The 26,192-nt window shown below is 45.3% G+C and overlaps 1 long non-coding RNA gene across 1 annotated transcript in view; it reads right to left on the bottom strand.

The window, feature by feature from the left end:
* Nucleotides 1–349: 349 nt before the first annotated feature.
* LOC144679294 (uncharacterized) overlaps nt 350–26,192 on the bottom strand; it is a 32,227-nt gene continuing 6,384 nt past the window's right edge. The window contains exons 2-3 of the long non-coding RNA XR_013576307.1: nt 3,284–3,325; nt 350–832 (exon numbers count right to left, since the gene is read on the bottom strand). This is a non-coding gene — a long non-coding RNA (uncharacterized LOC144679294). The remainder of the gene's footprint in view (nt 833–3,283; nt 3,326–26,192) is intronic.

Here is a 26,192-nt window from a genome sequence, read left to right on the forward strand (position 1 = left end):
AATCACAAGATGAACAGTGCAGACTAAGAACCAGACTTCGCGCGCTAAAGGTCGATGAGGTTCAAGAAATGTGCAGTTTTTGGATGTGTTGGGATTTCGGATTTACGGATATCCATATTACAGATCGGTATTGACAGATTATTTGCTATATTGCGTGAATGGGCAAAACTGTGGATTTCATTACAGGCAAATATGAGGTCACCCACCTTGAATCTAAAAAGAATAAACCAGGGAACTTTCTAAATGGTGAAAAGCTGGAAATAATGGAGGTCAAAGAGACGTGGGGCCACAGATCATTAAAATCATCATGAACAGGTGTACAAACTAACCAAAAAAGCACATGGTTCGCTGGCCTTTATCTCTAGGGTACTAGAATACAAGAGGGTAGGAAGTTGTATTTCAGCTGTACAAAGCCCTGTTTACACCACACCTGGAGAACACTGTAAGCAGTTCAACCTCTGTGACATTGACCCTGAGGAACTGCTGCAATTCTCACCTCCTTTATCCAGATATGGACACGGGAACTGAATGCGGAGAGGGGATGATCACTGCCCGCAACTTTAGCACCAAAGAGGTCACCAAGTCAGAGGTCAATGGGGTCAAGGCGAAAACTCTCCAGTAGCTGGATTCCTACCTGACACAGAGGACGTTTGACAGGGACCAATCATTGCAGGGCAACACATCAGAGCAGTATTGCCAGCATTCCTGGACTTACCCACCTTCAGCTGTTTCATCAACAACCTTTCCTCTTTCATAAGGCTAGGAATTTGACTGTTTGCTGACCATCCCAAATTGTCCAGCTCCATTCACAGCTCCTCTGATAATGAAGCATCTATGGCAGAACCAAGACAATACTCAGGCTTGAGCTGACAAATGGCAGCAAACGTTTGCAACATGAAAGTGCTAAGCAATGGCCATCTCCAACAAGAAAATGCCCATCCTCCACCCTGAGACTTCCATGACATTACCATCACTGATCATCATGATGATGTTCATCAACATCCTCAGATTTACCAATGACCAGAAGCTTAACTGAACCAGCCATATTAATACATTAGCTATAAGAGGAAGCAAGAGGATGGTAGTTTGTAACAAGTGGCTTAACTTCCTGATTCCTCAATGCATCTTCAATATGTACAGAGCTCCAGATTAACTGTTCACAGTGTGAATGGGTGTGGCTGCAGGAACACTTATGAAGCCTGACACCATTCAGGACAGGGCAGTCCACTTCAGCAGCACCCCTGCCATCTCCTTGTGTCTGCAGTCTACATTGTGTATAGAACACACTAACTCGCACAAAGTTCTATTCATCCACCACCCCTGTGATGGCCGACTACATTGGCTCCCATTTCAGTGACACCTTGAATTTAAAATTCTCTCACACTTGTTTTCAAATCTTTGTCCCTCCCTATCTCTGTCAACTCCTTCTGTCTTACAAGCCTCCGAGATCTCAGCGCTCCTCCAATTCTGGCCTCTTCCACATAACCGATTTTCAACCCTCTCTCCTTGGCGGCTGTGCCTTGAGCTATCTCAGCCCTAAGCTCTGGAATTCCCTCCCTAAGCCTCCCCACTTCCCTCTCCTCCTTTATGACAATCCTCAAAAGCTACCTCTCTGACCAAGCTATTGGTCATCTGTCCTCGTATCTCCTTATTTGGGTCGGTGTCAAATTTTGTCTGATAACCCTTCTGTGAAGCATGTTGGGAAGCGTGTTAAAGGTGCTATATAAATACAAGTTGTTGCTGAAGAGCAATGTTTTAAAAATTGCAGACTTGCAGTTATGCGTGCAATGTTTCATCTACAGAAAGCTCACAACAGGATTAAATTTACTCTGTACAGCAAATTTCACTTGGTTTCTCGCTGACCCTATTCCTCTTTAGGGACCAGTCTGTCTGGAAAACTGTAGAATCCACTGCACAGCAGTGGAGCCCTTAAAACTTCCCTGCTTTTAAAAAATGTCCATTAAATAATTCTCACACCTTCTTACCCAGTTTGCTCAGTGCTGATCTCATATTGCTCAACTAAAAATACTTCAGGCATGCGTCAGAAGAGGAAAATAAATAAAACTGTGCACTGTACCAGTAAACAGATTAAATGTATGACTTTTAATTCAGGCTAATGCCCATCTATAATGGAAATTCAATGTCTTTAATTGTGCAGCCAAAGAGATATCCTTCCTCTTCAATTATAGAATCATTTCCACACACTATAGAAGACAAGGACTGGGTCTGGCAGTAGAATTAACTGTGGCCCTTCCTGTCAATGTACTCTGATCCCTTCCTGGTCAATTTATCCCCATAATAATCTTTCTTCAAACTTCAAACAGTCAAAAGGAAAGAGAAAAGAATCCCAATCGACACACAGACTCAAAATCCAGCCATATCTTGGCGATTATTAATTGCATGTATATATTACTCCCATGGGAAACTAGTTGCTATTTGAGAAGGATCCTATAATCCCCTAATACTAGACTAACAGCACCCTAATAAAGCAGCCCCTACGATAAAAGTGATTTGCCTTCAGCCCATTTGCAAAGTCTGTCATCCGCTTCTGCACAACAGTTTGCACATGTCTCTGTAAATCCCCAGAATTGCTTAGCTTTGCATCCCCTGTATCACATCTATAAAGCTGAAACTTAGCCTCAAAATGAAGGCTAATAACATGGTGTACCACTCTGAAGCAGACAACTGTCTCTGCTCCTGCTGCTTAAAATGCATTACACGAAGCAGAGCCAAGTGGGTTAAACAAAGGGGAATTTGAGAGTTACCAATGCAGATTAATGATTACTCATTTTATCTCCTGCACAATTAGCTGATCAGTTAACACAACCACAAAAACAGACTTGAGTTTCCACTGTTTCTTGTACATGCACCTCTGACGGGTATATGGATTTAAGATTAAAATTCCCAAGATTTATTTTGGAAAATGATATCACACAGGATGCATTACTAGGCTCAACGTAAGGACCGAACAAAACATGCAAATCTAGAAGGATAACTACGCCCAGGGGGCCTGTAAGGAAATGAATCAGTAATCATCTAATCATTGAAACAAAATAATTTTCCTTTAAGTAATTGAAACTTCTTTTACAGTGGGTTTCACAGCACATTTCCTAACATGGTAATACTATTCCATTACATCTTTAGCGCTAAATGTAAATATAAAATGCTATGTTGCAATTATTAATAGAAGGCAAAATATCGCAATCACTATCCTTGGCATTCTACTATCCTCAACATTGCATGTGCCATACATACACCATGGGCTTACCTTGTCATCCCTAACACTGTCATGTAGAATTGAATTAAGTTTCCTGTAAATCTCTCCCTGTTCAAGAAAAAAAAAGGATTAAAATGCTGAATTATGAATAAGCTGCTCAGTGACATTAACTTTACTCCCGAAGATTTGACCGGAAATTATTACTTGTCCTTCGCAGATCAAGAGCTGAATTAAAATAACCAATTTTTTTTTTCAACTTCCCATTCTGAAAGGAACTATGAATCATCATTTGAATTTTCTGTTACCCTGCATCACTTCTGCAATAAATAAAAAAGGAAGTGGTTTTACTTAATTTCTAGTCAATCTGACAAATCGAGAAAAAAAAACATAAGAATGCCAAAAACTTCAACAGGAATGACCATAAAAAGAGAAGCACAAACTGAACAATGAACTTGCAATGTTGATTCATTACATCTTGCCACCTCAATCGTTTGTAAAAACAGCACTATGTTTTCTGTGTTACATTTTATGTTTCCGTTACTCATCCGTATTTACGATATACTCCTCTGCTAACCCTTTCTGACTCCTTCCAAAACCCAGCACTAGCACCACAAAGTCACTGTGCTGACATCTGCACTGGATTAAACTGACAATAAAATGTTCGGCTCATAGGCACACACACGTGTTTCATGCAGGCAGAATACCCAGAAATATAAAAGATTTCAAAAGTAATTTCCACTGCGAAGATGGAAGTATGAAAGAAGGCAATGTTATTATTGGCAACCACTTCTCGAAAAAAAAACTCCCTTCTACATAGCAAACAAAATACAGAAAATACAACATGTCAGTAGAATGCATTATTAAATCAGTGAAACTTCCTATTAAATCTCCCTTGCAAGAATGCAGACTGACCTTGCATCTGACATGGGAGTGAGTTGTACCAACTTTCATTTTTACATGACGGTTATATATAGTCACTGCTTTCGCTGCCCATTAGGAAATTAGCAAAAAAAAATACTTCTTTTTTTTTTGCATTAGACAATTTTATCTCTTGTTAAACAAAAATCGATAAAGAGTTTCTTAATAGGCAAGAAGCTCGAATTGGAGGGACGCAGAAATCGCAAAGAGCTGTAGAAGAGGCTAGAGAAGTTTGGGGAAGGGGCTGGGGGAGGAGGCAGGAGGGTGGGAGTGGTGCAGATGGGGCAAGGCCTTGGAAGGGTTTGAGAACAAGGGTGAGAGAACGTACACTGGTGACAGAAAACCCAGGCTAAGCAAGTCCTGTTCAACAAGCAGCAGCGCCACCATTTATTCTCCAACTTTTGCCACCCGCTGCCTCCCCTCGCCACAATGTGAATGAAAACAATCCTCTGGGAAAGTAGTGACCCGCCCTAATAAATAAGTGTCATGCACCACTGCAGACTAATGCTGCAACAACGAGCTGACTGACAGGAATTAAAGTCCCCAGCTAAAACAGAAGAAGCATCCCTGCCTTTAGAAAGCAAGCCCACCTTGGTGACTGCAATGCAAACTCCCTCCAGCCGTTTTGAAATCTTTGCTTTCATTTAAAGTAGGCGATAAAAAATAATAAGTTTTGCAACGGCAAGGAAGGGAATGGGGTGTTGGAGCGGAGGGGGTTGTGGGGGGGAGAGTGGGGCGTGTCCCCTGCTCTGTGCATGACATGGTCTTGCAACAGGTTTTGCTGTGTTAACATCACCTCTTTGAAAGTGTGGGGAGGCGAGGCCATAAATCACAAATTTAACAAAGAGCTCTTTAATTTTATCAGAGCAGACAAAAACTCAAATGAATAAAAAAATCATCATTGTAAGTAGTTTTCTTATTGCGTTGGGCCAAGTAGGAATAATGGACAACAATGATTTACTATATACTGAGAGTAGCTGACATCCAGGAAGAGTACTTAAACCACAACTTGAACGTCATAAAATCAGAGAGTGCTGGAAAAACTCAGCAGGTCTGGCAGTATCTGCAAAAGAGAGAAAAATAGATTTAACGTTTCCAGTCGAATGTGACTCTTCTTTGGAACTGAAGGGTCCCATCGGAGAGAGGAGCAGGACTTCTTCAACTTTAATGTCTCTGACTAGCGCGAGCAATCGCATCGGGCAGTGGTATGTTTCCGTTACAGACCGGAACCTCATATCTCGTTGGTACAGTACGACAATGAAAGGGGTGGGCCACCAGCTCATTGGGCATTTGGGAGCCAAGAGAAGGTTCTATGACAACTTGCTTGCCACCAAAGCGAGTACAGATATTGGGCGGGCACAAATTCATAATAATTCATCTGTACTGCGCATTGATCACTTGATGCGCACATATACCGTCCGTGTGTGAATTTGCAGTGAAATGAGGTGAAGCCATAATTAATGGAGATTTGAATTCCATGTGAATTAATGGAGATTTATACCTCATTGATCCGGAGATTCGAAGTCAGGTTCCAGCCTCCTCACCATTCAAATAAATCTGAAACCGATGTCCTTATATTGTAGGACGGATTCAGTTGTGTGGAGAGACCAAAGAAGCAGTCATTGTTCTCACACTCAAACAAGGTTCAGGGAAATTTAACAGAGGTGTTCAAAAAAACTACATCTCATTGCCAATCAGCTTCTCTTGGTTGCAAGCTTCCCCGGGGGTTCAAGGTGTCACGGACGCACCCACACTGCTTTATGTGTTCCCCAGCATCAGCCTGGCACCAGATGGTAGGGGGTTTTAGGCCTGCTGTCATCCTGACAGGGGGGGGCGGCTCTTGGCGTCAAAGCCGCTCTGCCAAGGCTGCACCTCAGCACCCCTACGGCGCTGTGTGTGAACGGCCTGGAGTGGTGTGTTGCCCAGGAGGCCCTTATCAACATCAGCCTGCAGACTCAGCGGCAGCCATCTGAGGTTCCAGGGCGGCGATGTGTGAGCCAACAGAGCTGCGAGTGGCGTTTCTATCACAGTGGGCACCACTACTTGCTCCGCATTGCCAGAGTGGAGCCCACGCTTTGAGACCATTTGGAACTGGACTCCTCCATTCTCCCACCCGTCAGAGGGGAATGTGCAGGCAGGCGACCCGGGTACCCAGCATTTCCTGGTGCAGACACATTCGCCTTCTTCAGTACAGAAATAAAATACTGAGGATGGAAACCTGGAAAAAATAATGCTGGAAACACTCAGCAGATCGGGTGGTCTCAGGTGGAGAGAGAGACAGAGTTAATGAGCTGGGTTTTACCTCTCCCGTAGAGACAGGTTAGGACCAGAAGTAAAATTGATAAAGAGGTCTTCGGGTTGGATGCCCAACGCATGCAGGAAGTGCAGCAGCCACTTTGTGCACAGCAAGCTCCCACAAACAACAATGTGAGAATGGCCAGGTGTGATGTCGGTTAAGGGATGAATATTGGCCAGGACGCTGGGGGAAGTCCCCTGGCTCTTCTTCAGAATAGTGCCATGGGATCTTATACACCACAGAATCACAGAATTGTTATAGCACAGGAGCCATCCAGCCCATCGTGCCTGCACCTGCTCTCCAAATGAGCATAGGGCAGCTGAGGCCTTGGTTTATCATCTCATCCAAAAGGTGGCATCTCCAACAGTGCGGCACTCACTTAGTAGTGCACGAACATCAGCATGGTGTGGGTGTTCAAGTCCTGGAGAGGGATGTAACCCATAACATTCTGCAGCAGAAGTAAGAGTGCTACCAACTGAGCCACGGCTGACCCTCAAAGGAAGCAAATCGCAGAAGAGGAGAAAAGAATGGATAAGATGTACAGGAAACTCCATGGCATCTTTTCCTGCATGGTCACTCACCACTGCCATGTCTCTCCCCAGCCAACACCTCTTCCAGAGGGGAAGAGGGACTCCTGATGGTGGATGTGGAGTGATGTGTGGAGCATTGATGGTAAAAGTAATAAAGGGATGTGGCAGAGCGGAAAGTAGTACATGGCAAGGCTAGGGGTTGTGCAAGTGTGAGAATAATTGTGAGAGGTAAGATTGTTACCTTGACAACTCTGGGGAGGTCACTGAATTTTTTTCTGGCATTGCAGCCACCTCCCAGGAATACGTTCCTGCCATTTTCTCAGTGAATTCTTCACAATGGTAGCAGAGATGTTGTTCAGTGAGACCTCCCTCCTCCTGTTGATGGCCTGGACCAAAGCCTCTGAAGCTGTATTTAATTAACGTTGTGTCCTTTCTGTTATCACCATCAACACCCACCTCATGATAATGAGCCTGTCTCACCAATTTCCCATAGTTCTTACGGCCGGGTAAACAGGGCCCTACCTTCGGCACGCTCCTTCTCAGGCACAGCCACAACTCTAGGCTGATAAGCTGTGGAATAAGGCACGTGGCAAAGGAATGTAAGCCAAGGTAGGATCACCAATGCCAATCCTGGTGCTAATAAATTAGCAATAAAATACAGTTACCCGTTTACACAACAATAACAGTTTCCGAGTAGACATTTTATAGATCCTTCAGCTCTCAACATCGAGTTCAATAATCTTCGATTGAAACCACTGCTCCTATTTTCACGGACAGCAGGCACTGGTAATGGTTATGTTGTAACCACTTAAACCCAATCTTTTGTTTCTTTACTTATCCCATCACCAGCTCTTTTTGCCTTGCACCATTGTCCTTTTTGTTATTTAACCTCTCCTGCCTATCATTCCATATCCAGTCTATTCCATCCAACAAGAAAGAAAAATTCCGGGAGGAGTAGGGGGGGTTCCACCGTCGTGGTTAACTAAAAAGTTAAGGATAATATCGAACTTAAAGAAAAAGCATATAATTGTGCAAAGATGGGTTGCAGGTCAGATTAGACAGAATATAAAAACCAACAAAGGACGACTGAAAGATTGAGAAGGAGGGAAAAAAAATAGAGTATGAGAGAAAACTAGCTAGAAATATAAAAACGGATAGTCAGAGTTTCTATAGATATTTAAAAAAGGAAGAGTTACCAAAGTGACCATTGGTCCTATAGAAAGTGCGTCTGGGGAATTGAGATTGGAAAACAAGGAGAGGGCAGATGAATTGAACCAGTATTTTGCATTGGTTTTCACTATAGAGGGTACAAGTAACATCCCAATGTTAGCTGTAAATCAGGAAATGGACGTGAGGGAGGAACTCAGGAAAATGACAATGACCAGGGTTGTGGTACTGAGCAAATTATTGGAGCTACAAGCCGACAAATTCCTGGGTCCTGATGGTCTTCATCCTAGGGCCTTAAAGGAAGTGGCTAGTGAGGTAGTTGGTCTTAATTTTCCCAAGATTCGGGGAAGGTTCCATTAGATTGGAAAGAAATGAATATGTCTCCTTTATTCAAAAAGGGAGAGAGACAGAAAGCAGAAAACCGCAGGCCTGTTAGCTTAACATCTCTCATAGAGAAAATTCTAGAAGCTATTGTCAAAGACCATTATAGCAGGGTACTTAGAAAAATTCAAGGTAATCAGGCAGACTCAACCTGGTTTTGTGCAGGGGAAATCATGTTTAACCAATTTATCAGAATTCTTTGAAGAAGTAACATGTGCTGTGGATAAAGGAGAATCGGCGGATGTACTGTACTTAGAATTCATAGAAGGCATTTAATAAGGTGCCACATCAAAGATTATTGCAGAAAATAAAAGCTCTTGTTGTACAAGCTAACATATTAGCATGGATAGAAGATTGGCCAGCCAACAGGAAACAGAGAGTAGGCATAAATGGGTCATTTTCTGGTTGGCAAGATGTAACGAGTGGTGTGCCACAGGTATCAGTACTGGGACATCAACTTTTTGCAATTTATATAAATGACTTGGATGAAGGGACTGCAGATATGGTTGCTAAATTGACTGATGACACAAAGATAGGTAGGAAAGTAAGTTGTGAAGAGGACATAAGGAGGCTACAAAGGGATATAGATGGGTTAAGTGAGTGGGAAAAGACCTGGTAAATGGAGTATAATGTGGGAAAATGTGAAATTGTCCATTTTGGCAGGTAGAATAAAAAAGAAGCTCATTATCTAAATGGTGAGAGTTTGTGGAGCTGAGATGCAGTGGGATCTGGGTGTCCTAGTGCATGAATCGCAAAAGGCTAGTATGCAGGTACAGCAAGTAATTAGGAAAGCTAATAGAATGTTATCATATATTGTGAGGGGAATTGAATATAAAAGTAGGGAGGTTATGCTTCAGTTAGAAAGGGCATTGGTGTGACCACATCTGGAGTATTGTGTACAGTACCAGTCACCTTATTGCATTAGAAACAGTTCAGAGAAGGTTTACTAGACTAATACCTGGAATAAGTGGGTTGTCTTAAGAGGAAAGGTTGGACAGACTAGGCTTGTATCCACTGGAGTTTAGAAGAATAAGAGGCGACTTGATTGAAACATATAAGATCCTGAGGGGTCTTGACAGGGTGGATGTGAAGACGATGTTTCATCTTGTGGGCGAATCTGGAATTGGAGGTCACTGTTTAAAAATAAGGGGTTGCCCATTTAAGGCAGAGATGATTTTTTCTCTCAGAGGATAGTGAGTCTTTGGAACTCTCTTCCTCAAAAGGCGGTGGAAGTAGAGCCTTTGAATATTTTTAATGCAGCGCTAGATAGATTCTTGATAAGCAAGGGGGGCGAAAGGTTATCGGGGGTGCCGGGAATCTGCAGCTGAGGTTACAATCAGACCAGCCATGATCTGAATATCAGTGCAGGTTTGAAGGGCCGAATGGCCTACTCCTGCTTCTAATTCCTATGTTTGTATCACAGATCCTTCCTATTGCTCTTAGTCCTCTCCCCTCTTTCTCTGTCTCTGTACTTACTTTAAACTTGCTACATCTCTAACCTTTTTGCACTTCTGATGAAGAGGCATGGATCTGGTACATTAACTCCACTTCTCTCTCCACAGATGCTGCCTGGTCTGCTGAGTATAACAACAAACTGCATTTATATAGCACCCAAACGTAGTAAAAACATCCCAAAGGCGCAGGAGCGATGATCGGTAAAAAAAAATTGACACCGAGCCCCCTTATAGAGATATCAAGGGCAGCAGGCCAAAAGCTTAGTCAAAGAGTTGGGTTTTAAAGAGCGTCTTAATAGGAAGATAAAGAGGCAGAGAGGTTTAGGCAGGGACTCCCATAGCTCAGGGCCCTGGGCAGTTGACTGCACATCCACCAATGTTGGGGGCGAAAGAAATTGGGGGCGTGCAAGAGACCAGAGTTGGCGGCCTACTCCACATCGTCTAAATAGGCCTCTGTTCTGAGGCCTTTTTTCAGTCAGAACTCAATTCAAAATGGCCACTTTAATCGTCTAGGGCCTTAAACATGTGTCAAATTGTCAACAGACACGACGTCCGTTGGGCCAATATAAAAAAAGGCACTTGACCAGAAACTGTCCTTGATCACTGGGGGCTGAGCAGGGGAAATGAAAATAAAAGAGCCGGACTTTTGCTTCGTTCTATTTATATCCGCAACTAACATGCTGCAACGTGAGGTTATCTGAACTGTTTACCTTACAGAATTTATTATGTGTAGTTAACAATCCCAAAGAGAATCCAAATCTGAGAAAATAAGACCTATGACTCAAAAAAATAATCCACATGATTTGACCACAACTGGGGAGTAAATGGGAGGCAGTGGTAGTGGGGAGGTGGTTGAGGAGGGGGTCGGTACATTCCTATGAAAAACTGCCCGGCTGGATTCAAGAAAATGTGGTATTGTGCATTGGAATAAAGTAAACGGCCTCTCTACAGAGATTTCACCAAAGGGCTGTCTATCCAAGTGAACAAAGACATTTAATAAACACCGGCACTCTCACAGAAAACGCATCAGCGTTTACAATTAACATACGATAATACTATTCATATCCTAATCTCTGACTAAGTGCAGCAGGTTTAGTATTCTGGGTCTGTTCAATCTTTGTGTCATATCAGTCACCACAATTTCCAAGCAGTACATATTGTTAATAGAGTCTTTGGCTTCAGACCACAACTGAGAGGTTATACCTATCAGGAGAGATCGAACAGGCTGTGTCTCTCTCTCTCTCTCTCTCTCTGGTAAAGAGACAGGTGAGGAGGTGACCTGAGGATTAAGATTACGAAAGGGATTGATAGGGGAGGCATAGGGACAATGTTTCGGCTGGTGGGTGAGTCCAAAATGAGTGACCGATTTAAAGCTTAATACCGAAATCTGAAATGAAGCCAAAAAATGCTAGAAATACTCAGCAGGTCAGGCAGCATCTGTGAAGAGAGAAACAGGGGGTGGAATTTTCCGTGCCCGCTGGTATCGGGCGCGTTTGAATGATTAATGAGGCCGGATTGGGAGAATACTGCGTGAGAAGCCGCCATTGCGGCCAGCGGGTAAAACGTTCTTTTTTCCCTGCCCGCTACCGCATTTAGTGCAAATCCGCCAAGAATTAACCTTTCAGGTCAATGACCTTTCATTAGAACTGGGAAAGGTTAGAAATGTAATCGGTTTTGGGCAAGTGAAACGAGAGCGCCAAACAGAACATAAGGCAAGGGTACGTGATAGGGTGAAGGGTAGGAGAGATTAAATGGCAAAAGGTTTCATGGGCAGAATATTGCTGTCGGCGTGCGGGGGTGGGGCCGACGCGTAAAATGACGCGCGATGATATAGGGCATGCGTCCTGACGTCATCGCGCATCATTTCGATACTTCAGCCGCCTCCGCCCGCTCCCGTCCGCCATAGGAAAAATCATCCCCCATGATACAAGGCCGAAGGGTGCGATAATCGAGTCATTAAAGAAACAAAAGATGCTTCTAGAGGAGGTACGAATGGCAGGATTGTGAAAGCAGAGAAAAGCAAAGACCTCAAATATAAGATGGTCACCAATAAATCCAATTGGAAATTCAGGAGAAACCCAGAGAGCGATGAGAATGTGGAACTTGGAGTGGCTGAGGCGAACTTTACAGATGCATTTAAGGGGAAGCTAGATAAGTGTGTGAGGGGGCCAGGAATAGAAGGTTACGCTGATGTGGAGAGATGAAGAGGGGTGGGAGGAGGCTTGTGTGGAACACAGACACCAGCATGGACCTGATATGCCGAATAGCTTGTTTCTGTGCTGTACATTATATGTAATCAGTTCTTTTGCACTTGCTTCTCTTTGCTATACTAAAAGGTAATGAGCCAGAAATAAATATCAAATTTACATACTACTTTTATTTCTGCTCTCAATACTTTCAATGTATTTCACATAAGGAAGGCAGTGACCTAGCGGTATTGTTGCTGGACTAGTAATCCAGAGTAATCTGGGTCCTTACCTGGTCGGGCATGTGACTCCAGATCCACAGCAATGCGGTTGACTCTGAAGTGGCCAAGCAAGCCACCTCGTTGTATCAATCTGCTAAAAAGTCAATAAAAAGGAATAAAACCAGACAGACCACTCGGCATCGACTTAGGACACCGGACAACAGCAATCTCAGCTCTGTCAACCCTGCAAAGTCCTCCTTACTAACATCTGGAGCTTGTGTCAAAATTGGGAGACTAGTCAAGCAACAGCCTGACATAGTCATACTCATGGAATCGTACCTTACAGATAATGTCCCAGACACCACTCTCGCTGCCAGGACAGACCCAGCAGAAGTGGCAGCACAGTGGGAGTTCTCAACATCGACTCTGGGCCCCATGACGTCTCATGGCGTCAGGTCAAACATGGACAAGGAAACTTCCTGCTGATTACCACATATCTACCAGCCACCCCTCAGCTGATGAATCAGTATTCCTCTATGCTGAACACCACTTACATATGAACATACGAACTAGGAGCAGGAGTAGGCCACTCGGCCCTTCAAGCCTGGTCCACCATTCAATAAGATCATGGCTGATCTGATTGTAACCTCCAGCCTACCCCTGATAACCTTTAACCCCCTTGTTAATCAGGATTCTATCTAGCTCTGGCTGACAAATATTCAAAGCCTCTGCTTCCAAAGACTCCAAAGACTCACAACGCTCTGAGAGAAAAAAATATTCTCCTCATCTCTGTCTTAAATGAACGATTCTTTATTTTTAAGCCATGACCCCTAGTTCTAGATTCTCCCACAAGAGGAAACATCCTCTCCACATCCACTCTGTCAAGACCCCTCAGGATCTTAAAAGTTTTGATCAAATCACCTCTCACTCTTCTAAACTCCAGTGGATACAAGCCTAACCTGTCCAACCTTTCCTCATAAGACAACCTGCCCATCCCTGGTATTAGTCTAGTAAACCTTCACTGAACTGCTTCTAACATTTTACACCCTTCCTTAAATAAGATGACCAGTACTGTACACAGTACTCCAGATGTGGTCTCACCAGTGCCCTGTACAACTGAAACATAACCTCCTTATTTGGTATTCAATTCCCCTCGCAATAAATGATAACAGCTTATTATTAGCTTTCATAATTACTTGCTGTGCTGCATACTTGGAGGAAGCACTGAGGGTGGCAAGATAGAATGTACTTTGGATGGGGGACTTCAATGTCCATCACCAAGGAGCTTGGCTCGGTAACACCACTACTGTCCGAGCTGGCCGAGTCCTAAAGGACATAGCTGCTGGGCTAGGTCTGCGACAGGTGTTGAGGGAACCAACAAGAGGGAAAAACATACTTGACCTCATCCTCACCAACCTGCCTGCCGCAGATGCATCTGTCAGGCAGATATAATAATTCCCATAATGTTGCTGGAATTTATTGTAAAATAGTGGTATCTGTGAGTGTGTGTGTGTGAGAGAGAGACTTAATTCGATTAAAGACAGCTGGTCTGAAGGCTTTGATGTTTTCGGCGCTGAGCCAGGTTTGAGACGTTAAGTAGGTAGACATTGGGGTAAAAGGACATTTGCATTTTTAAATAAACCAGACTGAACTCTTTCAAAGGAGGAGAGAAATGTGTCACTTAGCCAGGTGAAGCTAAGAAACAGTATGCTTATGGTAAACTTACTGGTAAACTTAGTACTATGAGAGATTTTTATTATTAGAAGAGTAAAGTCCAAAGACATAGTGAAACAATGGGAACTTGCATTCAAAGGGGAAAATATGCATAAAGGAGGGAAGGCTGTGTGTAAGGGAAGGCAGTCTAAGATTCAACAAGTGTGAAAAGCCTTCAGCCTGTATGTACCAAACTGCTGCCTCAAGGGACTGAAGTTAAGAGAACTCACTTTGAGTCCAACTGTTCAGGATATCGTTTACTTTGCCTGGATGTCTTAAAATCTATGAGCAGAATATTGCGCTCATCGGGCGGGTGTGCGCCCGACCCGAACGAGCATAAAATGACACGTGATGACGTCAGGCAAGTGTCCCGACGTCACTCGTGTGATATCGTGGTTGCTGGGCGGGTGGGGGAGTTGGCAGCACACCCGCCTACTACGGCCACTAAAGTAATCATTAAATTCAATTTTTCACTGCCCATGACTTTGGATTTTTTCAGGAAACCTCATCCACGGGCAGGATGAGGTTTCCAACAGCAAACAAAAATTAAATAAAAATGCTTAAATTTCATTCATAACATGTCCCCTGCTCATGTGACAAAGTCTCATGGAGGTGGGGACATGTTTTTAACATTTTAAAAATCTTTCTTTTTTATTTTCAAAACTCTTCATCTTCCCTGCGGCAGCTCCTGTGCCTCAGGGAGCTTTTCCTGTGCCCACCCGTGCGCATGCGTGAAGTTCCGCGCTCGCCCTCTACCCCCTCCCCCACACACAGGCAGTACTGAGTGCTGCGGCGTGCGTTTCATGCTGGGTGGGCCTTAAGTAACCCACCAGAGTCAATCGTGGTTGGGCCCCGATCACGGGCAATGGTCGATTTCGGGGCTGCACCTGAGCCCGCCCTCCCCAACAAAAGGGCAAAATCCTGCACTACGTGTTTTACTGCTGCCTTAACGAGGGTGTAACTGGGAATGAGATTAACTTGAGGATTTATAAATTATTGTAGTTTGTAGACATATCTATGCGCTTACAACCTTTTATTAATAAATGTTTAATTTAGTTGAATAAAAACCTCTTAAGACTTGGTGGTCTTATCATTACTGAATTCAAAGCCCCCATCTCAATGATACAAATTGAAAATTAGTTGTGACAGTTGTTTCAATTTTCCCTCTGGGATTTGAATAGCTCAGCATTTACCATCTGCTGTGTCATAACACATCTGTCCATGACAGTATCAGTTGTAGTGACCACCGCACAGTCCTTGTGGAGACAAAGTCCCCTCTTCACACTGAGGATACCCTCCGTTGTGTTATGTAGCACTACCACCGTGCTAAATGGGATAGATTTTGAATAGATCTAGAAACTCAAGGCTGGGCAACCAATGAGGCGCTGTGGGCCATCAGCAGCAGCAGAATTGCACTCAAACACAACCTGTAGCCTCATGGCCCAGCATATCCCCCAATCTACCATTACTATCAAGCTAGGGGATCAATCCCTGGTTCAATGAAGAGTTCAGGAGGGCATGCCAGGAGCAGCATCAGTCATACCTAAAAATGAGGTGTCAACCTGGTGAAGCTATAACACTGGACTACTTGCATGCCAAACAGTATAGGCAGCATGCGATAAACAGAACTATGCGATCCCACACCCAACAGATCAGATCTGAGTTCTGGAGTCCTGCCACATCTAGTTGTAAATGGTGGTGGATAACTAAACAACTCACTGGAGGAGAAGGCTCCACAAATATCCCCATCCTAAATTATAGGGGAGCCCAGCACATCAGTGCAATAGATAAAGTTGAAGCATTTGCAAAAACCTTCAGCCAGAAGTGCTGAGTGGATGATCCATCTCGGCCTCCTCCGGAGGTCCCCAGCACCACAGATGCCAGTCTTCAGCCAATTTGATTCACTCCACATGATATCAAAAATGGCTGAAGACACTGGATACTGCAAAGGCTGTGGGCCCTAACAATATATCGGCAATAATACTGAAGACTTGTGCTCCAGAACTTGCCACGCCCCTAGCCAAGCTATTCCAGTACAGCTACAACACTGGCATCTACTCAGAAATGTGGAAAATTGCCCAGGTATGTCTTGTACACAAAAAGCAGGACAAATCCAACCCGGCCATCAGTCTACTCTTGATCATCAGTAAAATAATGGAAGGACTATCAACAGAGCTATCACTTGCTTAGCAATAACCCGCTCACTGATGCCCAGTTTGGGTTCTGCCAGGGCCACTCAGCTCCTGACCTCATTACAGCCTTGGTTCAAACTTGGACAAAAGAGCGGAACTCCCAAGGTGAGGTGAGAGTGACTGCCCTTGACATCAAGGCAGCATTTGACCGAGTGTGGCATCAAGGAGCACTAGCAAAACTGGGAGTCAGTGGGAATCAGGGGGGAAAAAATCTTCACTGGTTGGAGTCATACCTAGCACAAAGGAAGATCTTTGTGGTTGCTGGAGGTCAATCATCTCAGCTCCAGGACATCACGGCAAGAGTTCCTCAGGATAGTGTTCTAGGCCCAACCATCTTCAGCTGCTTCATCAATGACCTTCCTTCCATCATAAGGTCAGAAGTGGGGATGTTCGCTGATTGCACAATGTTCAGCACCATTCGCGACTCCTCAGACACTGAAGTAGTCCATGTCCAAATGCAGCAAGGCCAGCACAATATCCAGGCTTGGGCAGACAAGTGGCAATAACATTCATGCCACACAAGTGCCAAACAATGACCATCTCCAACAAGGGAGAATCTAGCCATCACCCCATGACATTCACTGGCATTACCATCACCGAATCCCCTGCTATCGACATCCTGGGGATTACCACTGACCAGAAACTGAACTGTATTAGCCACATAAATACTAGGGCTACAAGAGCAGGTCAGAGGCTAGGAATCTTGTGACATGTAACTCACCTCCTGACTCCCCAAATCCTGTCCACCATCTACAAGGCACAAGTCAGGAGTGTGATGGAATATTCTCCACTTGCCTGAATGAGTGCAGCTCCCACAACACTCAAGTAGCTCAACATCATCTAGGACAAAGCAGCCTGCTTGATTGGCACCCCATCCACAACCATTCACTCCCTCCACCACTGATGCACAGTAGCAGCAGTGTGTACCATCTACAAGATGCACTGTAGGAACTCACTAAGCTCCTTAAACAGCACCTTCCAAACCCACGATTGCTACCATCTAAAAGGATAAGGGCAGCATACACACGGGAACACCACTACCTGGAAGTTCACCTCCAAGCCACTCACCATCCTGATTTGGAAATATATCACCGTTCCTTCACTGTCGCTGGGTCAATATCCTGGAACTCCCTTCCTAACAGCATGGTGGGTGTACCTACACCCACATGGACTGCAGCAGTTCAAGAAGGCAGCTCACCACCATCTTCTCAAGGGCAATTAGGGATGGGAAATAAATGCTGGCCTAGCCAGCGAAGCCCACATCCTGTGAATGAATAAAGAAAAACATTCATTTTTACCGCCTATGTGGTAACACCAGACATTGTTGGGGGCATCAACTGTACTGAATTTTGGTAAATCTTTTCAAGAGAATGAGTCAGCTTTGGACGTTTGTTTAGATCATTTCCATGAAAACCCAGAGGGATGAAATTGTAGCAGCAATTTTGAGAAATCATGCAATATTCTTGTTCTGATTTCCTCAAATACCATTAAAATTACCATCATTAGAGTAAAATGACTAAAATTTCAAATAAATCGGGAACACACCAGCTCTGCAGATTCTAATTTGTCATTTTTAATTTTAATTCTCTAATTAGTTTGAAGGTGGGTCCTCCAAGCACGTGAGAGAGAAAAAAAGAAAGACTTGCATTTATATAGCACCTTTCACAACCTCTGGGCCTCCCAAAGCACTTTACAGCAAATAATTACTGTTGTAATGTTGGGAACGTGTTAGCCAATTTGCACACAGCAAGCTCCAATAAACAGCCTTGTGATAATGACCCAGATCGTCTGTTTTTAGTGATGTTGACTGAGGGATGAATATTTGGTCAAGTCACCAGGGCAAACTCCCCTGATCTTCTTCAAAATAGTCCATTGGGTTTTTTTACATCCATCTGAGAGGGCAGGCGGAGCCTCAGTTTAATGTCTCATCCGAAAGACGTATGAAATCTATCCATGCGTACCAACATTGTGAAGGGATTCTTTATCAGTGAACCAGTGATTTCTCCCAAATATCCCAGAGAGGAAATCAATGCCTGTGAAGCATACCACTGCAGGAAATTGTCCTCTTTCCACTGTGCAAAAATGGGCTGAATTCCAACCAAAACTGTTGAATAGGAAAAATACTCTGTATTTCCCAACTCCACAATTCCAGCAAGTCCAGGATGCTGATAGGGTTGGAATTCTGCACATTTTTGCACAGTGGAAAGAGGACAATCTTCTGCAGCGGTATGCTTCACAGGCATTGATTTCCTCTCTGGGATATTTGGGACAAATCATCAGTTCATCGATAGAGAATCCCTCCATAACTTTGGTACGCGTGGATAAATCTTCCAACGACTCATTGGCAAAGACTCGCTAACGCCACACAGGCCAGGGAACAAACCCTGATCTTTTCTGATCAATGCAGTAACCGACCAGCTCTGTGATAGCTAGGAATGTGGTTGACAGAATTGTTACAGCACAAGAGGCCATTCAGCCCACCATGTCTGCGCCTGCTCTCCGAATGAGCAAAGGGCAGCAGAGACCTCGGTTTAACGTCTCGTCCAACAGTGCAGATGGAGGTGGGCCGGTGTGTGGAGCACTAATGGTCGGAGTGATAAAGGGATGTGGGGGAGTGGAAAGCTGTGAGTAGTAAGGCCAGGGTTGGTACAGCTGTGAGGACAATTGAGAGGTAAGATTCTTACCTTACCAACTCTGGGGAGGTCACTGCATTCTTCTTCAATTAGATTGAAGTCACTGATTGTCATACACTGTGAGACTTGTTATTCTATGTTTATCTACATGTGCTCACAGTAAAGGAAGAGCCATTGCCCATAAAGAAACTGCCAAGTGGGGAAAGCTGAGACCCTCGTTAAGACTGCACTGGGCAAGTTTTGACATGACAGGACCTCAATCGGCATAAATACCTGAGGTTTCCAGCAGTGGTGTACTGCTGCAAAGGGCTGGGATCTTAGAAAGAATGCAACAGTGTTGGAAGGAAGTGCAGATTCACCAGAATGTTACCAGGCATCTTAAGGATTAGATTTCGAGCAAAGCTTTCATAACAAGGTTTATATTTGCTGGAATATAGGTTAAGGGTTATTTGACTGAAGTTGTTAGCACTTTGAAAGGAATTTATAGGGTGGATAGAGAGAAACTTTATTCCGTGGGTAGGCAAGACTAGGATAAGGAGACATAACCTTAAAATCAGAGGCAGGCCATTAAGGAGAGAAGTTAGGAAACACTTCTTCAAAGGGTGGTGGAAGTATGAATCTCTCTCCCTCAAAAAAGGAGTAGGTCAATTAATAATTTTAAATCTTGAGTTCAGCAGTTTCTTTGCTGACAAGGGTATGAAGGGTTATGGAACCAAGGCGGGTAGATGGAGTAAACAACATAAGAACTAGGAGCAGGAGTAGGCAATTCAGCCCCTCGAGCCTGCCCCGCCATTCAATACGATCATGGCTGATCTCATTTCGGACTCAACTCCAATTTCCCCATAACCTTTCAACCTGTTACTAATTAAAAATCTGTCTACCTCCTCCTTAAATTTATTCAGCGTCCCGGCATCCACTGCACTCTGAGGTAGTGAATTCCACAGATTCACGACCCTTTGAGAAAAGTAATTCCTCCTCATCTCTGACTTAAATCTACCACCCCTTAGCCTAAAACTATGGCCACTCGTTCTAGAATGCCCCACAAGGGGAAACATCCGCTCCACGTGTACTTTGTCTATCCCCTTTAGCATCTCATATACCTCAATTAGATCTCATCTCATCCTTCTAAACTCTAGCGAACATAGGCCTAAACTGCTCAATCTCTCCTCATAAGACAAGCTCCACATCTCTGGAATCAATCTAGTGAATCTCCTCTGAACCGCCTGCAATGCAACTACACCCTTCCTCAAGGGGACCAAAACTGTGCACAGTACTCCAGGTGCGGTCTCACCAATGCCTTGTACAGTTGCAATAACACTTCCCGATTTTTATACTCTATTCCTTTAGCAATAAATGCCAAAATTCCATTTGCTTTCCTTATTACCTGCTCCACCTGCATACCAGCTTTCAACGATTCATGCACGATCAGATCAGATGTGATCCCAGTGAATGATGGAACAGGCTCAAGGGGCTGAATGGCCGAGTTCTCCTTTTCCTATGTTGCAATGATCTGAGTTGGTATCATTTTTAACTGCCCAATCACTCCAGTTCCAATGGATGGGTAGGACGCCTACACCTTATAATGCCGTATTTCCATGATCCTGTTAGAAGTTGGCGAATCTCACGGGAAAAGTCACCTTACTCATTTCTTAAGAAATGTTGTTGCTTAATTGCTAAAGAATATTTGAACAAAGTAGTATCAGAATCCTTAAATCGCTGCACTACAAAACTTCTAAAACAACTCGGTCCTTTTTTTGAGGTATCACTGTACCTCATGTACTAAAATGCTTTCAGACGGACTAGATAGCATTCCCATTCAAGCATACACTCTCCTCACTAAAAGAAGCATGTGCATCCATATCTCAAACCCAAATTATATTTTATCTCCGCTCTTTAGGACAATAAGCCCAATCGATTTGAGCATTTATAAAATTGCGCAAAATTCAGAACAATAAATTTTCTAAGAAATATTAAATTAACATTTCTATCAGAAAACCTGGATCAATGCTAATGGTTTCTTTTACCATGAAGCATAACCTTCATGTAACCCATGTTAATGCAAGTCAGCTTTTCTATTTTAACGCAACCTTTTTTCTAAATTGCGCAAATAGGAGGGTTCACTGAGGTCTGCAAATCTGATGGTGTCGCATTACGAACAAGCTTTCTTGGGTCCTCTATAACGTCTGTCTTCAGTTAGTAACGCTGGGAGACTAGCACGGTCTCACCAACCGATAACTTCAATGTAGAGGTGGGGCTGAATAGATGAACTTTCTACTGAAATCTAGAACGTGTAATCCGATTTCGAACCGCACACTGCCATAGATTTCTTATTAAAAACTGAAATGGAGTATACTCCAGTGGCTCAATAACATCATTATGATTATTTTTAAAACAATTAAAGAATTAGACAAAAAGTGTCAATAAGGCAATGGGATATATAAAATAAGCACAATACACCACAGGGCAAATGTACATCTTTGTTCATCTACGAGGAAATGAAAATATCTCTGTTTCTAAATATCATACTTCTATTTCTGATGAAGGAATCTGTCTGAGATGTAGTCAATTTTTCCTCTCTCGTATGTTTTTCAGTCTGATGCATCTTTCCTATTTTCCTTCCCGCCATTATTTCAGATTTTGGAGCTTTTTTTCTTTAAAAGCCTTTATCAATGACACTGAATCTCAGCTATTTTTTTAAGGCGCAAGATTTACTCCTTTGAGGGTGTCAGTTGTAGGGAGGTAAGGTAATTTGCCATAGTCTACAAAAGATAACAGGCGTCTCTCCCCATTAGAGAGAGAGAGAATTGGTCGTGTATCGCTTGAGGGGCACCTCTCCTCAAGCGCTGGGCCAGGCGAGGAGGCAGGGCCCCCATGAACTACCACCGCAAGTACAGGGATTGAATCCATGCTGTTGGCATCACACACTGCCCATCTAGCCAACTGGCATAACCGTGCAGAAGGAGCCAAACCAGCCATCCCACCATGTAGCTTCTTGCCTCTGGGGAGTGTGAATTTATAATATATGAGGTAGATGCTATCTATCCCGGACGGTGGGAGCAACCCAACTAATGACCAGTAAGAGTGAAGCAAGGACAGAATAAAATCCTCTGAAATGGTAAACGTTCCATTTCCAACTTGCACACCATATAAATGCCTGAATACAAAGCTTTGTGGTCACTCTGCTCATGATTGGTCCTTTCTCTTTTTCTAGGTGTTTTTGGTGCTTTTTATGGCAATCCTGAAAGTCAAGATTTTTAAAAAATTGCACCTTAGTGGACTCCAAGAATGGATTTCACCTCCGGTGTGAGTGAGAGGTGACTTGATTGAAACGTATAGGGCAGAATTTTCCCTTTGGCGTGCGGGGGCGGGCTTTCGATGCCTGGACTGCTCAGGGGACGCACTCCAGTACCCCCCAGATCGTGTATCACTGATAGTGGTTGCAGGCTGCGCTCTCCACAATCTTGCGTTGGAAAGGGGGGACGCAGTGGATGATGAAGACGTCAACACAGTGGATGCAGCTGCACACGATGAGTCCAGCAGCGAGTCCAAGGACTAGCATGCACAGGGAAATGCTGAGAGGGTAGACGCTGACCCGGCCATACTCCAGGGAGGCAGGGACACCTGGGAGGCTTTAATCCAATGAACCTTCAGCTAGCACACCACAGATGGACCACCAGGACAAGCCTGGGCTGTAGGCTCCATACTCGATACCTAACTGCAAAATCTGCCACGTTAGGAACAGTCACTAAGGACCTTGTTAATAAAGCTGAATGTCCAACAAAGCACTCGTTACAGTTTTGGAAACCATACACATGCAGAAGAGGCACCCTCAGCCATGGTGACATATTTGAATTTATTCTGTCAAGCAAACCAACTTATTCCAAAAAAAAGAGAATAGTGTTACCAAACAAAGCAAATCATAAAGACCTCATCTCGGGCCAACACAAAAGCACCAGTGATAAACCCGTGGTGGGTCTAAGATGCCTTATGTTTTTGTTTCCAGGTGCTATGTCTTGGTGCTGTCCCCTCGCTGGGAGTGGTATCTGAGCCAGCCTGCTGACTCTGCTGTCCTGTTGGCCTCGATGACCTTGGTGGCTGTCCTCTGGCCTGTGGAGCCTGTGCTGGCCCCGCCTGGGAGGGAGCTGCCAGTTCCACAGCTGGCATCTCCCCAGTCGTCGCAGCCTCACCCGATGCAATGGTCACTGGCAGAGGGGCGGAGGAGCTGCTGCCCTCATTCGGAGCGCCCTGAGAGGAGCCCGCAGAGACGACAGGCAGCTGCTGCGCCGATGTGAGGTTGCTTCAGACCTCCCTGCTCACTGTAGATGGATGGGCACCGAGCTGGGAAAGTTGATGCCCAAACCATCTCCCACACTGGCACAGACCAGCTGAGGTCAATGCCGATGTGAGGGCTTGCTGGTCAGAGCGCATCCCCAGGAGGCCCTGATGGGGTGTCCTGGAGGGGCCTCTCCACGAGAGTCACCACCCTCTCCATGGAGGACGCGTGGCGCTCAGCCTTGAGGATCATTGCTTTGGCAATCGTCCGTGTAGACTCCTCCACCACGGAGACCAGGCCAAGCATAGCCTCATATCTCCCCCAGATGCTCCTGCACACCCGGCCGCATTTCCTGCCCCTGCTGCTTCGCGGACGACTCCAGAAGCACATCATCAGGTAGCGACTGAGCACGTGCCTGGTCCCCTGCAGCCCTCCAACTGCTGGCGCCATGGGCACTCTCTGTCTCTGCCAGCTCCTCCAGTGACTGTGAAGGACCCTTACTGCTGTGCCCAGGACACTAGCCGATGTTTTAATCCCCACCGAGGTGCTAGTATCTGCGCTGGTGCCTGCCTGGCAGAGATGGTGTGATGCTGGTGAGACTCTAGGGCCCTCAGGTGTGAGAGGGGGCCTCTGCTGCTCCTCCTCCCGACCCTGCTCCACTGATGCTGAAAGGAAGAACAAGGGCAGTGAATCAATTAACGTGGAGACAATGTCAATGTACATCCCTGTCCTCCGGATCATTATGTGCTCATCCTTCCATAGCAAATGGTCAAGCCATGTTGCAAAATTAAATCAGCACCCCAGCCTCACCAACACCAGTGGACCTGGGCACTTGATGCCTCTCCAGATCCAGGGCCTCCTGCTCGAAGTGGCTGAGAATGGTGATCTGCGCCTGGCCGCCGCCAGTCCTCACCCGCTCTGCCGTGTTATGAACATTCTTCTCCTGAAAATGAGAGAAGAGCATTGATTTGTGTAAATTGTACATGGACTCTGTTCGCGCACAGCCCACCCCGACCAGAGTGGGACATATCAGGGCTCCAGAGCCTCCTCACCTCGCTGCTGCCGAACACTCACACAAAGATGCTAGGCCTGTTCCCCACCCCCCCCAACCGCCATCCCCCTTGACCACATGCTGCCGACATCACATTAGGCGCCACACAGTATATCCTTCCACAGCAAGGAGGCGCAAGCACATGGAGCGCAGAGGGCAGCAGATGGTTCGTTGCCAACGCCACCTTGAAGCTCCCCTCCCAGCATCTCAACACCCTGACTTGGACATGTCCTGGAGATCAAACACAGCACCTAGGTGCAGCTCCTCCAGGTTGCCCCCAAACCAGTCATGTGGGACTCAGTGTAACACATGCTTCGGGGGCAAAACACATCTCTTCATCACCCTCTCAGGCTGACCTCAGCATGGGCAGTATCTGTTTGCCCACCCAGCAAAGGACAAATGCCATCAATGATTCGATGCAGTCACTACACTCAGACTTCGGGGGTGTGGTGGAAAGCAGGGGGGGGTAAGTCAACCTGCTGGGTTACATGACCAATGCCAACATGGCACTCACCCTGCCAACAAGTCGTTGAAGCGCTTGCGACACTGGATCCAGGTGCGCCGCACCACGTCGCGGGAGCTCACCACCTCCGCCACCTCCTCCTAGGCCCTCCTCGAGGAGGGCAGCAAGGCAATCATCCGAGAAACAAGGGGTACACTGGCCCCCTGCCCTACTCTCCGGCCTGGCCTGTCCCACTGCCCTACCCTCCGGCCTGGCCTGTCCCACTGCCCTACCCTCCGGCCTACCCTGTCCCACTGCCCTACCCTCCGGCCTGGCCTGTCCCACTGCCCTACCCTCTGGACTGGCCTGCTCACCAGAGCTCTCTAGTGGGCTCTTCCACGTGCCATTGTGAGCAGCCTTGCAAAGGCTGCCAGAGCTTCAGATAAACAGGCCGCTGAGTCGCCATTGGACCGGGCGGACAATGCACTCCTGCCACCGCCCGCCCACTCCCGCAATCCTCAGGAGTCGGGCATAATGCTGGACAGCTCTTATTGGCCCGCCCCCGTAAAATGGCGGCACATACCCAATCGTGGGCGGCGATCAGGTCCACGCCCACCCACAGCTGCTCCACCCCCTCGCCAAAGAGAAAATTCAGCCCGTAAGATCCTGCGGGGTCTTGACAGAGTAGATGCAGAAAGGATGTTTCCTCTTGTGGGAGAATCTAGAACTAGGGGTCATGGCTTAAAAATAAGGGGTCGTCCATTTAAGACAGAGATGAGGAGAAATTTTTCCGCAAGAGGGTCATGAGTCTTTGGAGCTCTCTTCCTCAAAAGGCGGCGGAAGAAGAGCCTTTGAATATTTTTAAGGCACAGCTAGACAGAAGCTAGGGGGTGAAGTTATCGGGGACAGGCGGAATGTGGAGTTGAGGTTACAGTCAGATCAGCAATGATCTTACTGAATGGTGGAGCAGGCTCCAGTGGTCTCCTCCTGCTTCTAATTGGTATGTTCACATCTACTAAATCATGACAATATGAATTAAATTGTACAAAGAACGAGCAATTAGTTCCAGATTTATTAAGACTCAACTTGAAACTGGAAGTAAATGATTTGTATTTTCTAGTACCATAGAGAGGCAAGAGCAAGATTCGATGATGCAGCCTTTTTCCACCAAATCTCCACATTGCTAAACAAAAACTAGGTGAAAGCCACTGCAAGCATATAGAGTGCGACCTTCATTATTCCAATCTCCATAATGTAAGAAAGGACTATAGAGGCACTGGCAGCAGTGCAATGAAGATTTATGAGGATGTTACCGGAACGGAGAGGTTATATTTATCAACAAAGGCCCAGCAGGCTAGGGCTCTTTCCTCTAGCAAAGAGATGGCTGAGGGGTAACCCGAAAGGGGTCTTTAAGGTAATGAAAGGGTTTGATGGGGTAGATATAGAATAGGTGTTTCTACTTGCGGGGGAGATCAAAACTAGGCACTAATATGATGGGCACTAATAAATCCAGTCAGG

This window comes from Cetorhinus maximus, chromosome 4 (assembly GCF_964194155.1).
Source record: "Cetorhinus maximus chromosome 4, sCetMax3.hap1.1, whole genome shotgun sequence".
Lineage (NCBI taxonomy): Eukaryota > Metazoa > Chordata > Chondrichthyes > Lamniformes > Cetorhinidae > Cetorhinus > Cetorhinus maximus.